General features: G+C 33.8%; 1 long non-coding RNA gene across 3 annotated transcripts; it reads left to right on the plus strand.

Moving 5' to 3' along the window:
- Positions 1–5,956: 5,956 nt before the first annotated feature.
- On the plus strand, positions 5,957–18,603 carry LOC111921699 (uncharacterized). Of its 3 annotated transcripts, none has more exons than XR_006186815.2 (7): positions 5,957–6,148; positions 16,107–16,397; positions 16,777–16,836; positions 16,950–16,993; positions 17,685–17,780; positions 18,091–18,136; positions 18,260–18,603. It is a non-coding gene; the product is annotated as an uncharacterized LOC111921699 (long non-coding RNA). The 3 variants fall into 3 exon arrangements; XR_006186816.2 differs by having other exon boundaries at positions 17,685–17,741; XR_002860247.3 differs by having other exon boundaries at positions 17,685–18,136.
- The last annotated feature ends 1,220 nt before the right edge of the window (positions 18,604–19,823 follow it).

Consider the following 19,823-nt stretch of genomic DNA (forward strand, 5'->3'; position numbering starts at 1 on the left):
CACACGATTGAATGGTTTTGAAACGTATTTCCCTTTTGTTTTCCAAGAGGCCATTTCTAAAAGACCTTTTGTTTCATTTTCATTGTCTATACGCTTTGACCAAAAGAATTCATCACACCCTTTCGCATTATCATCAGCTACCAAGGACGTTAATTTGGAAGTATCATTTTTGTTTAGTCCTTTATTAACAAAAACTTGATTCGGAATGGTTTGAACTTCAGGAAAAAACGGTTGCTTCTACTTTCAAAACTTTTGAGCCTTTATTTTTAATAATTCGAACAAAATCGATTGAGTTTTCAAAAATTAAGTTTTCCTTTGGTTCATCAAAATTTCGTACAAAAGCAGAACAATCAATTTCATCCTCAATATATATTCCACTCATTTCACTTTCTTCGAATTCAGAAATATTCTTAGAATCAAGAGTATTTTTCGAATTCAATTTCTTGCATAATAAGTCATATTTCAGCATAGCACTTAATTTAATTTCTTGTTTATCCTTTTCAGTTAAAACTTCTTTCAACACGTTTTTATGTTCTTTGGACTGGATATATTCTTCTATTTTCTAAGAATCTGAAACATCGTCTGAAGAAACAATTGATTCACATTCATAGCATTCAGTATCAATTTCATCTTATTCTAATTCAAGAAAAGGTAAAATCATCTTATGCAAAACTTTACCAAGTTCACAATCCAAATGAAGTTGAGTAATATTGAAATATAAACATTTAGCAATCAAACAAAAAAAATGTTTCTCTGTTTCAAAAGTGCTTTATTCTCTCTCTTAAGGAAAATAATATCATCTCATGATCTAGTAAGCTCAACTTCCAATTCTTCTATTTTTATTCTTCTCTCTTCATTTTTAAAAGTTACCCTGTTAAGTCTATCATTCAGATTAGAATTACTTATACAAGTTCTTTTTAAACTATCACTAAAATCAGAAATCGTATTACGTAAATCATCAAATTCAGAATCATAACGTGATGAAGGAATATTAAGAGAGTTAAGAATTGAATGTACCTTATCAGCCACCTTCTCGCACTCCCACACCAGCTCGGTAACTGTCTTTGCAGCAAAACAACTCTCTAATGCTTTTCCACCATCAGTTGCATATCTTCTCGATTCTGAATTGTCACTCATGAACGTGACCTTCTGTTCAATAACTCGTCGTTCAAGATTGTATTTAAGAATTCTGCTTAACAGGTGATTGAAGTGATTGGTTGTCTTTTCTAAATTCTCATATGGTTTTTGCACAAAAGATCCAAATTCTGACAGAAGTGACGTCTACACAGAATGTTGCAAGTCATCATCACCGGAATACAATTCCTTTAGTCTATCCCAGATTCCTTTTGTAGTATCACATGTACTAACAAGACAGAATGTGTCAGGAAGAAGAGCAAATCGAATAATTCTCATTGCTTTTAGATTGCATATCGGCTTGATCTTCTCATTATTTTCAGGATTGTCTATAATGATTTCATCATAATCCTTCTGGGTTTTGACTTCTTTCTTCGTTACTGAATACTTATATGTTTCAGCGGTCATTGCATGTCATATTGTAGAACCATGTTCTTCGATTCCCAGTACATAATCTTCAAATTAAAGCATCCAGACCTCATAATCTTTTGGAAAAAGGATAGGAATCCTTGTTGTTGAACCAATGCTACTTGGGAGATTGAATGAAAGAGAGTGAAGGTCGTCGTTAGACATAATAACGAGAATTCAAGAAAACAAAATATAGAATAAGATGTGTAAACTTGAATCAAATTAATGACAATCGATTGAGACGATTGTGACAACAAGAATAGATCTGAGAAAATCGTAAAACCCTAACGCAAAACCCTTTACTCGACAGGAGAGTAGCAAATAATTACACTATCTCGTGTTCTGATACTGTAACGCTCGTAGATCAGGGCTAGTCAATTTAGAGACGATAAGCATCAAAAGTGACTTTTTGATGGATGATTATTTAAAAGGATTAATCTTAACTAAGTTATAGTATATGTTACAAGGATTATGTACATATAAAGAACGCCGAAATCCGAGTTATAACGAAGAAGTTATGACCTGTCGAAGTTTCACGACAGAACCGACACGACACAGCGCGACGTAAATAGTGAATTTATGTTAGAGCGATATTTACCCTTAGCGATCTAAACCAAAGTCGTAGAATACGTTAAACTGTGAGCGTGCATAAAAAGAACGTCCAAATCTGACTTCGTATGAGGAAGTTATGATTTTTAAGTTTCGACTTAGCGGTATGCAGCCCGAATACTCGATTTGAGATCGAGCGGTTTTTAGCCGAAACAATCTAAATGAGAATCGAAGATCTCGTTAATAGTAGTGAAACAATAAAAATAGGCAAAAACGGACGTCAGATGAAGAAGTTATGAATTTATAACGGAGTTTTCCTGTCCCGGCCTACTAAAAATAAATAATAAAAATAAAGTCAAAATTAGCCGACGGAGTCTAAACAAAAGTTGTAGAGCGTAGTCTCACCTACGCGGGGATATAAAGAACATCGAAAACGGAGTTCGTATGAGGAAGATATGAATTTTTGAAGTTTATTAAATAATTTCGATATTAAATATAATTATTAAATATCCGATATTATCCAGGGGGGGGGGGGGGGGGAGTCAGCGGTCTTATCCCCATTACGGCCAGCGTAAATCGTGAATCCAGCCCCTATATAAAGGGTGTGAGGCTGCCTTATTCCTTTGCTCATTTCTCTTCTTTCTCTCTCGTTTTTGCATCGTTTTTCATGCAAGAAATATCCCGAAGCCCCGGTATCATTCCCGAGCCCTGAAGCAAGTCTCGAAGCCCCGAAGATCCTGAGAAGTAAAATTCCCGAGCCGAAGCTCTGCCCGCGAGGAGCCCGGTTTTTGTGAAGATCTTCCAGATCTACCGAAGAATACTACTTTTACAAGCCGTAGCGCTGTCCGGTCATCTTCTGATTAAGTGAGTGTGTAGTTACTTTCTTCTAACACATAAATATAAAGTATTAGCTATGAAATACGTGCTATGTGTTATATATTATTTGTCTATTTGAGATGGGCTTGGAATTGATGTTTTTATACAGATGTTAAATGATTTAAACTGTATATGTAATTTATATCTACAAATATGTTGGGTAGAACATTGGTAAATGAAATAGTTGATGTGTGTTGAAATAATGTGATAAGAGATAGGTGAGGATATAATGGTGATGATAATTAGGTAATGATAGATAGGTGATAAATTACGAGTCCAGGCGATGTTGTGGCTGCGTATTCATGCAATGATAGTCTAACCATTATTATGAATTACGAGTCCAGGCGATGTTGTGGCTGCGTATTCATGCGATGATAGTCTAACCCTTATTATGATTTACGAGTCCAGGCGATGTTGTGGCTGCGTAATCATGCGATGATACCCTAACCCTTACTAGACACATATTGAGGGAGTGATCCCCAAATTAGTATTGTCTATGCGATGTAGGCGATGATCCTTAGGAACAAACATATAAGGAAATAAGATGTAAGGAGATGAGAGGTAAACGTGATATAGGAGATGACCCTTAGGATAATATCTTTATGGAAGATTAAACGAAGATAATGGGGACGGGTAATTGGGTTGATTGTTTGATGATTAAATACAATAATTATATTATTGTGGATTGAAAACCCTATACGCTCACCAGGCTCCTAAGCCTGACCCACTCAGTTTTCTTTGCATTACAGGTAATGACACAAGGGTATAAGTTGGTGGACTTGACAATAGATTTTGGATTATAGATCAGTAGTTATAAATAACTGTTGTAAGGTTTATTTTATATTGTTTATGCTTTTGGTCTGTATCGAACATGACATCCCGATGTTTTATTATTTAATGAAAATACATTCTCTTTGAGAAATGTTTTGATAAATGGTTATCATATTTTTGTTTTTGGGAACAAATTCTACAACAGTTTTCTTTAAACGATTACTCTGATTTTAAAAATAAAGCATAAACAAATCGGTCTTTTCCGGCCGTGAAATTGGGGATGTCACAGATACCAAATGTGAGAACAATAAAGATCAAAAGATTCTACATTTGCAAGATGAATTAAAGACAAGAAAAGACAATGATCAAAAAAGTGTTGAATGATTATTAGTAATAACAATAGAATAGTTCTTGAGGCGAAACTAGTCTGTACTTGCTTCAAAAGTTGTAACCCTAAAAGTTACATGCATGTTATATATAGACTAAGATAAATAGCGGTTATGAACGTGGACGAGCCGATTTCGGAATCTAACGACATACATTTGACACAACATATTATTACACCTAATAGTTTTATCCCGTAAAAAATAAAAAATTCAGACTTTTCATCCCCGACTCTTTCTCCCTCAATTTCACGTTTGCGTTTTAGAAACCAAATCAGTATTCAAAATTAAAACACCCAAATCCCTTAGGGTTTAATCCTAAGAGAACGAACAAACCTATAACGAAAAGTCAAAAACCCACATCTTCTTCTTCTCTATACTCCGCCAACAGTCACTCAACGACACGGACTTTGGAACCTACTTTTCGCTCTACTACAATCGAAATATCCTAAGAGGTATTTCATTCAATTAGTTTTAGGAAACTTGGAAATCAATAATCAAAACATGATTTCTCCGATTTTTTTTAAGAAGACCAAGAAAATCCATGAACAGTTATGATGTGTTCCTAATGTGCATCGATTCAAGTTCTCTCACGCCACCGTCATTTATAATACTCCCTCCGTCCCAAAATTATTGTCCATGTTTTACTTTTTAAGTCTTTTTTTGTTCAGTTTTGACCTCAAATAATTTACTTTTTGTTATATAACTTTTTATGCAAGATATATGAATATATTATTTTTTAAATGTATTTTCATTGTTATAAGTTTCATCAAAAATTATATAACACAAATAAAGTTATTTATAGTCAAAGTTGACATGGAAAGACTTCAAAAGTCAAACGTGGACAATAATTTTGGGACGGAGGGAGTATGTTGATTTAGGTACCTTTTATACTTTATGTTGTGAATTTCAACTTGATTCGAGAAATTTGAAAACATTGATGTTTATAAGCTTATCATCGGTGTTCGTCGTATTCCTACTCAGTCTCTCGGTCGGTCTGTTGATTTCGTCTTAGCTTTTGAAAATTTGGTAAACTTTCTTTCATTTAGGTTCTTATTTTTTTTCTATGTTAATTAGGCTCGCAAATTTTATTACATGAGGTATCTTCGATTGTATTTGCCAGAGCATTTTTGTAATTTTGTCTCGTCTCATCGTATCTGATATCAGATTTCATGTTTGGTTTTGCTTTTTGTTTGATTTTTGCTTTTTAGAAGTGTCGCATACATGAAATATTTGTTTTCACAATGCTTTTATTTTCTTCATATGGTGATTTAACCGATTGACTATGGATTAGAATATTTTACTTAAGAAGAAAAATAAGAAGTAAAATCCATATATGATTAAGAAAGATCAACCTCAAACTTTTTCACCCTTTGATATGGACTAAGTTACTACTCTAATAAGAAATTGCTATTGTTATTTACTTATATCATGTTCTTAGCAATTCTTTGGTTAATTTAACTAACAAATGGCTAAGATAGTTGTTACTCCAATAATGCTAATTTTATTTACGCCATATTGCTTTTGCATAAGAAGGTCATTGTAGACTTGAAGAGGTGCCGCTAAATTCAGATAACATATGATCAAAATTGTACATTTGTTGAATGAAAGTAAAGTCACTCAATTTTTGACCATTTAACCTTGATTCAGAAGCTCTTTAATTTAGTTGTAAGAAAATTCATTAAATTCTTTATGGGATATGACTCTTTCACCATTTATGATGACGCATTAATCATTTGATGCATTTTAATGTTTTAATCATTAGATACATCATTTTAATATTTTAATCCTTAGTTATAGTTAAATGTACACCAGTGATTTTGGACAATTGTAGGTGCAGTTAGTATAAAAACTACATCGACCCATTTTTTGTACAATGTATATGCGGGTATGAGAAAAACTTTTCTCCGGTCAGAGTGCCATCAATATTGGTGGCAACTTCATGTGGCAACAAAGTGTCAACTATCTCATCACATGTAAAAAAATTTGATTTGCATGTTATCTAATTTAGAGGATGCTCAAAGGAGGTAATATTCTAAATTGTAAACTTAATCTCCATGTTTTACCAACTTAAATAACTGATATATAAACACAAGTTGGATGATTTTGCTTTGATCAGACTGTTGTTTGAAAATTTAATTTTTATGCTCTTTCTAAGTTCTTATATTTTGTTTCTTTTAAAAATGCAATTTCTTAGTTGTAGTATCTATCATCTTTTAAAATGATTCCATAATTTCTCTTTACCAAACAACCATTGATCTCTCCCGTTAAATCTTCGCCGGCTCAAAATCCGTTCAAAAATCTCACCGTTTCGCCAATTCACTCCTACCTCATACACAGATCTATACTATTATCTGAATTGTTGGTCGACGAAATCGTTTCAAACACACATAGCCCTAATTCAAATCCACACCCGTCGATTACTTCTCGATCGTTTAAGCTTATATATTTCGGTGTTTCTCTTGTTCTATAGCCGATCTGGAGGTGTCGAAGTGCCTACTATATCCCATGATCAATCGTTTCAACCACCTAGGGTTTCTGATTAAATAGAAATTAGAAAAGGGGATCACAAAATTGGCTCCAGTAATTCATGGTTCTCGTCGCGCGGTACGAACAACAAGATTTGATTATAAAGAAAAGCGATATCTTGGATTATGATGATGGAAGAAGGCTATTATGTATGGGCGGTGGGAAGGGGAGCTATGGTTCCACCGGCGGCACATGTGGCCGGTCCCATCTTCCTCCAAGCCATCTGTAGCTGCTCCTTCCAATTCCTTCGTATTGATTGACTCTAACTCTTTCTCCAAAGTATATATAATTTTTTATTCCGTTTATATACCCATATCCATTACTTGTATGTATATTTATATATCAATTTTGATTAGTTTACCTGCTTCAGTGCTCTTGTAAGTTAGCTCTATATCTGAATGCTATTTCAATGAGAGAGAGAGAGAGAGAGAGAGAGAGAGAGAGAGAGAGAGAGAGAGAGAGAGAGAGAGAGAGAGGAGAGAGAGAGAGAGAGAGAGAGAGAGAGAGAGAGAGAGAGAGAGAGAGAGAGAGAGAGAGAGGAGAGAGAGAGAGAGAGAGAGAGAGAGAGAGAGACCCTTTAATATTAATTAATTATAATTATAATATTATTTTTTAAATAAGACAAAAACTTCATAAATGGTCCCTGTCTAGTGAAAAATGTCCCTGACTTAACGGCTAGATGGTAACAGAGTTAGACGGAAAGACCAAATGTTAAAAGTTTTGAAACCACATGGACCATCTATGAAGTTTTTTGAACTTAAGGACTAAACTTGATATTTTTGGAAACCACAGGGATTATTTTTAAAGTTTTGTCAAAAAAAAAAATTACAGCATGCAATTAGTTGCGATGAAGAGCTTGACATTTGATAGACGATTTCATGTGGTATTGTAAACTTCTTTTTTAGTTATAGGTTTGTAGGATTTTTGTATGCCACATATTCCCAAATTAAGCATTAGAATCTGGTAAGCTTTCCTTGAATTTTTATTTCTTTATTGAAGAGTACAGTTTACATTGGATAATTATATGAGAAAAAATTATATGTTTTATTCTATGTTTCAATACAAACAATATGTATGAGCAATACGGTTTATTCCCTGTTATTTATGTACTGAAAATGAAATAAAAAATATTTTTAAAATATATGAACCGTATGGTACACGGGCTTTAACCTAATATATATATATATATATATATATATATATATATATATATATATATATATATATATATATATATATATATTAAAAGAGGGTGGAGTTAGCTACAATACCTAACTCCACCACTTGTTCACCTGGTTACCACACAGGTTAAGTTTTTCACTACCCAATCCTTCCACTGCTCACTCTATCTTTCCTGACTACTCCACCTACCGACTACTTCTTCTCTTCTACTCCAATTTCCATCAGGATCAATCTCCACTTCTCATTGGAAATCAATTTATCAAAGTTCATCCATTCGCCATCCCTTCCAGTCATGTGGCCTCCGTTGGGCTACCGACAACGACAGAAGGGAACCACCGCATCGCCATGGCCTTCGTTTGTGGGTTTTCATCGGCGTTCCTGCTCTCCTTCTTATGGCTTTGCTAATAGCAGGATCGGACGTAAACAGTGGCGAGATAGTAAAGCGGAGGAGAGGAAGGCTGAAGAAATTTGTGTTCGACGTGTCGCACAACATGCGATCAACTCTCAAACCCAAAAGCAACACTACCAGCAGCACACACAACATACATCGACGACACATGCAACTAATACCAGCGCCTCCCATTAGATTCTAAGGTTCCATAAAAGAAAATGGTTAATACATTTAAGGTTTTCCTTCTATCTAAGAAATTGACGAATTTAAGCTTTATCTTGGATCGATTGTCCAACTACTTAATCGATGGTTTAAACTTTCTCTTCAATCGATGGAGTCCAGGAAGTCGAGGTCTTTTGTCTCATTCTAAACACCTTCACGCCACTAGCATTATAGGCTATTGAAACTCTGTTCTTCATCATTCACTACAACCTACTGATTCACAACCACAAATTCGACTTTAACGCATTAGGGTTTATAAACATGACTATAGAAAAAGATCTGAATTCAGTCTGTCTTTGAATAAGATAATTAATATATCAGATAGCAATTCTTTACAATTTTCATCTTAAGAATATAAAATTTCATTGCAATCTCATTTTGTTGCAGAAAATAAGAGCAGATGATTGCGATATGCGTATGTTGAAAAGGTCCGATACTTTTTCTGAATAAAGTAACTACTGAATCAAATACTTGATAGAAATTAGAATCAACGGCCAAACAAGATATGCCAGGAGAACAGTCGTTGTAGTGGTTCCATGTGGTTGGCTCAATTTTTTATAGCAACATCAATAATTTTTTGTTTCAATTTGCCTATGGTATCATACTAGGCGATATTAATTATAAGTATATAGTTAGAGGGATAAATGTGTAACTTATAGGCTTATATATACTCGTGTAATTATTATTCATAATACACAATACATACATAATTCACAACAGATTGTTATGGTATCAGAGCCAACCGAATACCTTACAAAACCCTAAAATCTGTTGCCGCCCTCTGCTGCCAGACTCACTGTTCATCGAGGTACTATTCACGAAGATATTGTTCACGAGACTACTATTCACGCCCTCTTCTGCCTCCTGATCAATGTCACCTTCTGCTACCTCTACAATGACTCACACTTTTTTCTTCTAAAGATAAAACAACGCACAACTCTCACAAATTCGGCTTCACTTTACTCCTCCTCCTCCTCCAACTCCCGTTTCCACCAACCCATATGTATCCTCTTACCCTGACCCTTCCCAAATCCCACATTCCTCTCCAACTCCAAATAACTCTAATAATCTGCCACAACATACGACATTTCCCTCCTCGGATATTCCATCCGAACCCAAACTCCCCATTCACACATATCATCGTCAACGTTCCTCTTCCAACACTTCTGACCAACCCTACTCTTCCGCCTTTGATTTGTTCCAACGAGCCACTTCCGCTACCACCCCACCGACCCCATAACCGTCGGCATCCGACCCACCAACATCCACCACCCACCGACCTCACCCTGCTCATTTACGACAACAACCCAAACAAACCAAACCTTTCTCACATGAATCATTTCACACAATAACTACTTCCTCCATTCCTGAACCTACCTCCCACTACTAGAAAAACAGCCTTTTACGACGCTCATTGCGCGTCGTAAAAGGCTTAGACGACGCACATTTACGACGCTCATTTACGACGCGCAATTACGACGCGCGTTTACGACACGCAATGCGTATCAAGGAAGGCCCTGTCATAAAGGAAGACGACACGCATTCGTGTGTCATAACCTTACGACGCACGTGGTAATGACACACAATGCGTATCAAGAAAGCCCCTGTCAAGAAAGGCCATGTCATAAATGAAGATGACACACATTTTTGCGTATCGTAATTTTAAATGTTTAAAAAATATATTATTTATAGATTTACTTATTTTCAAATTAAATTTGTATTTAATGTTTCATAATAGAAATTAAAATATAATATACAAAAAATAGAATTCATTGCATAAATTTAATGTCATACAAATAATCGTTAACAAAAATTCATTTAAAAAAAATCACATGTCAAACAAGTTACCTAACATTACATGTCAAACAACACTATATGTTAACACTAATAACACTTAAAAACATGATTTTTCTTACATTTGGAGCACCCAATATTCCTATATCAGCAACCAACTTTAGGTCGAATTCCAACCACCTGTATAAGAACAATATTGTAAAAGAACAACATTAGAAAAGTTAATTAATATATACCAGTACAACATGTATGAATAAGTTCCTTAGTTTATCTACTTTATATGTAATTTCTCATCAATAACAGGTCTTGTTGCTGAGTTATTCCCATGCTGCCCTTGGTTGAAGTTTTACATTTGATCCATGTAAGTCTAATCAATGGCAAGTCTTAGGAATGAACCACAAACAGACCTAAGAACAGAAACAATTGATTAAGGACTAGATTCCCTTACTAAACCTGTTTGTTGTAATAGAATAATTCCACAAGCCAGCATAAGAAAACATCCAAAGTAAAAAAGATCCGTTGTTGAAAGCGACTTCAACTTCCTGTCAAAACAATAAAAGGTTGGTTGTTTTCTAGATTATCAAATTATTTAGTGTTTATTTTAGCATGCATGCAATGAATAACATTGAAAACCAAACCAAACCAAAAAGAGCCCAAGTCAAAAAATGCATGACATCAACATGTAAGGACTACTTACTATTTTCGTTCAGATACCTTCAACAAATTCAACCAATATTATCAAATTGTTCATTATTCTCTACTTTTGTTGAACTAATGTTATCAAGATTCAAATCTATAGAGCACCCATGTCTTAGACACACGAAGCGATCTAGCAAGCATGTACCGGAGGTTACTGACATGTGCAAGTCATAAAAACATAGATAACATTCTTTTTCATTAGTTTTTTCAAAATCATCTTCCATTTTTTGAAACTGAAAACTGGTTTGAAGGTGTTGGATCCTTTTTTAGCTCCATTTCAACTCTCATTTGAAATTATTATATTAAAAGAACATTAGAAAACAACAAATAAATAAATAAATAAATAAAGTTTTTTTTTTACCTTGACAACATTGGTGAGTATCCCATTCTTCCCACAAACATGTTTCCAATATAAATTCTCGCAAGTTTCTTTATTCAAAAATCAAGCTTCCCATAAAGCCCTAATCCTTTCTCTAGCTAATAACGACTTATGAGATATTGATGTTTTTCGTCTTTGCTGACTGTACACCTCGACGACACCTTGTCCATGTTCTAGCCAATCAACAAGCGCCACATTGACAGCCTCCACACAGTTAAAACCACAACTGAATCCTGCATTATATGCCCTTGGAAAAGTAACAATAAACTCTCCACAACACTGAGAAGCTCGATAAACTGGGACCCCTTCAGACTTCAAAATTTTAGGGCTCAATTGAGTAACCTGTTAAGATTAAATCATTTATTCATTATCCAACACTATATCCAGACACTACTTATTGCGAAAAAAAAAATTACGAGTTGATGGAGTAGATCTGTTTGTTCCTTAAAAAAAACAGATAGATATCTGATTTTGAATTGGTTTATTGAATCTGATCCAAACAGGTATATTGCCTTAAAAGATAAAAAAAAATATTTTGAAGAGTTTTGTAGTTTAAGTTTTGGAAAATTGGGTGGCAGGACATGGGTGAAGAATTATTTGGGGGTGATGATAATATTTATATTGATATTAATATTTCAGGCAAAGTTCACGATGCTCATCACAGCAGATTCCTGCAATGTTCATTAATTATCAGTTTGATGAACTGGATATTTTTATCTAGAGTAGTACCTACCTGTGTGTGTTGGACTTTTGTGAAGATTTCCATTTTTTGTTTAAACAGCTTTGCCAGATGAGTTTCCAGGAGCTGACTCTTCCTAGCCTTGTTGGTGTTTGAATGGTTTTTGTCATTTTTGGAAGGCTTGGGGCTCGGTAGTCGGTACCGAGCAAAATTATACAACTGTGGGTTGTGTGTCATTCTTCTTCCTTGTAACGGTTTGCAAGAACCATGTGATGATTTTTTAATAAAAATAAACAAATTTTAAAGTGTTTAAAGTACATGTACAAGTCTTTTAATACATGCTATTTTCTGCCCAATAATTTAGCAGTTTATTCCGTAACCAGACCCGTCTGCTGCCGCCACGGTGCCGCCAGGTGGTTGGTTTTGGGGAGCTTGTTGCTGGTTGTAGTAATCATAGCCACCAGCAGAAAGTTCTTTAAAAAACCCAATTTGTCTAAAAGATATATTCTACAATAATAGTTTAAGAAGGGCATAAATGGGAGGTGTAAGAACCTTTAACTAAAAGATACCCAATTTGTCTTAAATTAGCATAAAGTTCTTTTTAAAAAAAACCCATTTTAAAGAGTTTCATTTTGAATCATGCAGCCATTGGATTCACATATTAAGCAATCAAAGTATACTATGTTATCCAAGTAAGAATAAAGATGCTATGTATACTGAAAAGTAAGTGCAATCTAGCATATAGTTTCTGAAACCAAGCTTATGCTTGGTCTCCTTGTAAAACTGCACATACCTCACTGATTACTTCATTAACCAACTGTTTTTCAGCCTCAATATGCTCACTGGATCCATCTATCTGTACTGTCCTCTCTGTTGAAGTATCACCAGGGGGTGGGTGTAGTGGTATCACCTAATAACAGGTACAATAATCTTTTCAGGTATAATCATTTCTCTTGTCAAGTGTAGTCCTCAAAAGAGAGACTTTAACACTCAATATAGAAGAGAGGCTCATAGAGAACAGAGAAACTTAAATAGACCTGAATACGAGCTCCTGTACTGGCTTGCATATTCTTTATGGTCTCCCCCCCCCCCCCCCCCCCCCTTTACCAATAATAAGACCAACCTAGAAGCATGAACAAGAAATGGAAAAGTTAAAGACCAATTGCAACAAATGGCTAGTAAACTTAAACCATCACAAATTGTTCAGCACCAGCTTACTCACCAGGCATTCTTCTAGAAACTATGCCAGAACCGCCTGAATAACAAAATCAAGAATTAAGATCATATAAATGTATACATGCTAGTCAAAGCATATCACAACTAAATGGAAATCATATCATGTTGATATCAACTATACCTCAGCAAGCACATCCTTAATCAACTGCTCAGCCTTTGCTATTGATTTTGAAGTACATGTTAGCTCTACAGTTCGGGTGAGTGAATGAGGATCTGAATCCATGTCTCTCGTAACTTGGATCTTTGCTCCAGATTGCATCTGAAGATATTTTATAGTCTCTCCACCTTTACCAATTATCACACCTACCCTTCCATTTTGGATGTCGATCTTTTTACTTGGGTTGCCATAACCATAAGCAGAAGATACAACAGTGGTCGAATAAGGCTTTTGTCCATAATCTGCACTTACAGAAAAGTAAACCATAAACAAGTGATCTGAGGACGTATATAAATCATTATTGATTTAAAACCACAAAACACATCTGTTTTTAGATCATGTACACATTAAGTACTTCACACATGTTGTGTATGTGTATCTGTGAGTGAAAGCACAAATTAAAGCTAAACTGTTTGTTACAATTTATTCAACCCACTTAATCATAAAACAGAATTCTTCTTATTCTTATAATAATCCCTTTCTAGTTGCTCTGAAACAACTCTGAAACAATTAGAAGATTCGTTTTTCAGTATTACCTAACTTTAGTCGAATTCACTCAAATGACATGCTCGTCTAGAGATAAACACGTGGTTACCAAAGCAATAACCACAATCACAAACCCTACAGCGTAAAGGTACATGAAAAATGAGATTAGAACAAAGAATCAAACCCGGAGGACCAGAGTTGAACCCCTTGCTATCATTGGAATCATATCCGCCGCCGCCTACTCCATTATCGAAGCGGGAGTTGGGAGGAAACATTGAAAGAAGAGACAGTGAGGTAGAGCCGATGGATGGTTCCTAGGGTTTTCTGAATTGAATTGATGACATGGTTTAGGTTTTGCTTGGGATCGTTGGTTGACGAGGTAGTTGTCGTAACTATTGATTCAGTAGGTGAAGCATCGATGTGATAGCGGTAGAAGGTTTTAGGTTTGTCCTCATAGAGTGATGGAAGCAGAGCATAGTAGAAGGGTGTGATGGCGGTAGTGGAGGCGGTAGGTTGCTCGGCTGTAACAAAAGAGGATAGAGAAGAAGAGGGAGAATGACAATTACCTTGAAGACGTTTCATGATCAATAGTGTTTGTGCGTGGAAGTCATGAGGGATAATCAGAGACAGATATGAGCAAGAAAGCGTGTTGAGAAAGCGGTACATTCAACTATTCAAGCACAGTCATGATCGATGATTGTTGTAGAGGCCAGAGAACACCGAGAGCTTCGTTCTTGAAAAAAGCCCTAACAAGAATAGTTCCTGCGATTTTGTGGAATTTAGGATAGTTAAAAAAATAACCCCTGCATTCTATTCTAAAATCGAAAATCAAGCTCAAGATAACATATAAGAGAAGAATCGAACCTGCTTCGGCGTCAATCGAACGTAGGGCTTGTAAGGAGAAGGGATTTTCGACTGGTGAAAACAAGGGAGAAAAGAACACAAGGCGGGATTTTTAACTTTTGGGATTTCGTTTCCCCCCTTTGTTAAACAGAGAACACGCATTTCCTAAAAAATTATAAAACGACATGCTTATACGACACACTCTTTTTAATAAGTGACCTCCATGTTTTTTCTTTTTTTTGTTGTGACACAAATTTAGGGGCACGCAACAATGCGCGTCCAAAATTCTTCAAATTTCTAAAGATCTGACAGCTTTTTTAGGGCGCACACTTTTGCGTATTATTAATCAGCGCGTGTCGTAAATTGCGCGTCGTAAAAAGGTTGTTTTTCTTGTAGTGTCCTTTTCCGTTGCTAACATGCATCCTCATTGGCATCAAGCTATGGCTGAGGAATACTCGGCTCTATTGAGAAATGGTACATGGACCTTAGTTCTTCCTATATCTGGGTCCAATGTAGTCGACTGTAAATGGGTGTACAAAGTCAAACGTGATCAGACATACGCTATTACACGCTACAAACTCGTCTCGTAGCAAAAGGTTTCAATCAACAACCTGGTATTGACTACATCAAGACATTTAGCCCGGTAGTTAACTTAGAGGCTTATATATACTCGTGTAATTATCATTCATAATACACAATTCATAACAGATTGTTATATGGTTACGTTGATCTGCAAACCCATGATATAGCTGATAGAGTTGGTCAGAAGAAGTGAATTGAAGCTTGAAAAATCCATGTTAATGTTACCCATGACATCATTTGAAAGGTATGTACAGTGTTTTAAAAGGCGCGCCATAGCATGCGCCAAGATATGGCTTCGCCGTTACGAAAAGTCTCATAACGTTGATGTTAGGCGTGGCACGTAGCAATGCGTGATATGGCGCATGTTTTTTCATTTGAGACACGTTTTTTTTGCTATTTGTTATGTATTTTCTAATCGGGGATACAAGTATTGTATTTTTTGTTAACTTTTTGTTATTAGTTATTGATATAACACGTTTAAAAAGTAGTAATATTTAATATAAATGTATATTTATGTGGTAATATAATTATAAATTAATAAAAAATCGCCGTCTTACATCACGCCTTGAAAAACGTCATGACTTGCCATGGCTCGTTAAGCTTCGGGTTTGGCCTTGTTACCACGTCACGCATCACGCCATTTAGAACCTTGGGTATGTATGTAACGTTTTCTTCTTAAATTTCATCTGAGTAATATTTAATTTTTTTAATTCATTCTTCCGTTTGAATTTGTATGTGCTTTGAAGATCACTGTGGATAAAATAATTGATATGGAGGTTTATTTGTTATATTTTCAAATTTTGAAGGAACTTCATCAATATTATCAAAGGGAAGATTGAGATTCAGACGTACACAGAGACTAAAAAAAAAAAAAAAAAAAAAAAAACCCAAGGTATAGAATCTTTGAATGCTAATGTTCTGTTATAAACTTATAACTACAAGTGAAAAAATATTTTGTATGTTTTGTGACGACAATTATACCAAAAAGTCCTTACAGAAAAATGTAGAAGCTTGATGATCTCAGGTTTGACGTTGGCCAACTTGCTGAATCTAAAACATTTGATGAAGGATTATGTGTTGCTTGGTTTAGATGAAAGGTATGTGAATGTGATAATATTAATAACTTTTCCAGTAAATATGGTAATAATCCAAAGATGTATAAATGCTTCCGTTCCTATGTTTTCATTATTATCATGTCCTCAACAATTCAATCATCTAAACATTTCAAATTTTAGTGAAAAAAACATGATTATCCATATGAGGTTCATATAAATATCCCAATGGATAGTTTTCATTTCATTTAGTTTACTCTGTCAAAAATGGGTGGTAGTACTCGGTTTCTTATCTTCCTTCAGTTTGAAAAAAAAAAGTTTTTTTTGACTATTAACAATATTTTAAATTCCACTCAATATGAAAAATAGCAAGTGTGATCTAATGGTTTCTTTTCTTTTTGTTTTGTAATATTGCACATTCAAGGAAAAATAAAGGAGTGAATTTTACTAAAAGAATGGTTTTGTTCAAAATATTATCATGTGTGTAAGTAATATCAGTTTTCTTTATTTATACATCTTTGTATCTTTAATAAAGTCCATACTTCAAAGGCTAAATTACAGGAAATAACAACCTGATTGACTCTTTTTAATTTACAGGAATATGAACATTGCCACCTCATGAGAAACAAACATCTCCAAAGGTTAATTTCTTTAAAAATTATCGTGGTGTTAAATTTTTTTAAACCAATTACATTAGTATTTTTTTTAAATAGAAAGCAAGTTTGAAAAAATGGGTAGAATTTGAATGCTATTTTCTTATTACATTACATTTTTATTTCTGAAGTATAATGCCTTCATGCAATACAACTGTTTCCTATAAATACAATCATGTACTTTCTCAGGTTTAAATGCAAGAAAAAAGAATGTAGTAATGTAGTTGTTGATATTTTGTACATTTTTTTCCCTTACCAAAGTTATGCTTCCAAACTCTTATTTATTATTTTAACTAAAAAAGTTACCAATTATAACAATTGTATTGATTATGACTTATTTATTATTTTAACATAAAAAGTTACCAATTATAACAATTGTATTAATTGACTATGATTGGCGTATGTTTTGTGCTATGTGTTTCTAGGACCTGTGACATCGAGAAATTAAATTGATTCCTACCTTTTATGTCTACAAATATTCCTATCCACTAACATTATTACAAGTGTCAACATTCCATATTTTTTTAATCATCTCATTAAGAGTATATTAGGAATATATCAAATCAAATTAAATTAAATGGTGAAATAATGACACGTATCATCACATAAAAAGTTACCAATTATAACAATTGTATTAATTGATTATGACTGACGTATGTTTTGTGCTATTTGTTTCTAGGACCTGTGACATCTTATGGGAAAGACAGAGAACAACTTGCAATGGCCTAAGGATATGGTGAAACTACAAAAAAAAAGAAAAAAACAAAAAAAAAAAGTGATTTATCTTTATTTCTTCTTTAGATTGATGCATTTATCCACTTAAAAACTTAGTTCATATTAGTTTTATTAATAAAAAAACATATTGCAAAGGTATAATTTGGTACAGTCTTCAAAATAAAATGTAAGATAAGAATCAAGTATACAATGATGCAGCAGATAGAAATCAAAAAAATAAGATGTTGTAAAAAATATTATTAGTAACTGCAACATGTTTATAACGCTATTAATAACTAAAATTTTAAAGTATTTTAATTTTTTTTAACCAAAGTTGTAATAAACTGACTGTACACCACCCTTCACCGTAGGAAATTGTTGGAGAATGTGGCAAGCACTCATCAAAACCCGACACATGTAATCCTTTACATAGTTTTTTTTATGCACTAATCTCGATTATTTCTCTAAACCCTCACCATATCTTATCATTTTTACTATTTTTTTTTTATTTTGATTTGTTGTTTCTTATATTAATCTTAGGTAGACGTTCCCATTTCCAAAGTACTCAACGGGTTGCTAAGTGAATGTGGATTCTTGAAACAAATTGGTATGTCTATTTGAAAAACTAAATCACAAATGTGTATTCTTATTCATTTGTTTATTTATTTGTAGATTGTATCATTCTACTTTCCTTTTTTCATGATTATAGCATTTATGTAACCTTTACATGGTTAACTTTGGGGTGCCAAATCTACTTAATTAGGTATCTCACTACAAGAAAAATCCTAAATAGCTACGGAAAGTTGCTACGAAATCAAAATTTGTTGCTACTTTACTATGAAATATGCTACAGAACGACTTGTTGTAGCTATTTTGCTACCAAATTTGTTACGGAATTGCATTATGTAGCTAAATCTTAAATAGCTACCTAAAGTTGTTACGGAATCAAAATTCATAGTTATTTTACTACGAAATATGCTATAAAACGGTTGGTTGTAACTAATTTGCTACGGAAATGGCTATGGAATTGCATTCCGTAGCTAAATCTTGAATGGTTGCTACGGAATTAAAATCTGTAGCAAGTTTACTACAAATAGTGCTACAAATTTTTTGGTTGTAGCTGGTTCACTACAGAACTTGTTACAAAATCCATGTATGTAGCTAGTTGGCTACATACTTGGCTACGAAATAAAAATACATAGCTAGTTAGCTATGGAATTGAGATTCGTAGCTATTTTGCTAGGGAAATTTGCTACAGAATAAAAATTTGTAGCTAATTTGTTATGTACCTTGTTACGATAATGTGAATTTCAAAATAGCTACAAAGTCCAACTCCGTAGGTATTTGGCAACGAAAAATTCCGTAGCCAAGTTAGTAGTTACAAGATATGTTTTCGTAGCAAAATATAGAAGATTGTTGAATAAAATTAATATTAAAAATAAACAATTACCTTTGAAAACTCAACAACAAAAATAAAATATTATTTTTAATTGTTTTGAAATTTTATTTATTTTAACTGCAATTTTTGGATTTTGATGACATATATTTGCTAATTTTATAATAATAACATTATCCCCATGTTTTTAGGATATGGATATTATTACCCTTAAATCAAAAACAATTACCCTTAGCTTTGTATCACCTGTTTCTAAAACTACTTGCCAAATTACCTTCTCACCCTTCGTTTATATCTACAAAAAAGACATGCATTAACTTAATATATAAACACCTTCTACTGTTTTGTATTTAATAGACAAAGGCATGATGAGAGATTAAAACAAAGGGGTGAATAGAAATCAGTGGTGATCTTATAAAAATTAATCTATTCTTGCTTAAATCTCAAATTAATTTAGTTATGATCACATTTCATTTGTTTTTTATGAGAATTATTGTATACCTTGCAACACAGAAGAGCATAAAGAGTTCAATGGGTATTTGTTCAAAGTAATTGATTACATGCAACATATTAGTCACTGGGAAAGGTCAACATTGACCTTTATAGAATTATGGATTTTGTACAATTATCTAAAGAAGTCAAAATTTTGACTTTAAAGAAGACACAAATTTATATTGAGCAGCATATTATTTAGTATGGAAATTATAT

The sequence above is a fragment of the Lactuca sativa genome, chromosome 9 (genome assembly GCF_002870075.4).
Source record: "Lactuca sativa cultivar Salinas chromosome 9, Lsat_Salinas_v11, whole genome shotgun sequence".
NCBI classification, from domain to species: Eukaryota; Viridiplantae; Streptophyta; class Magnoliopsida; order Asterales; family Asteraceae; genus Lactuca; species Lactuca sativa.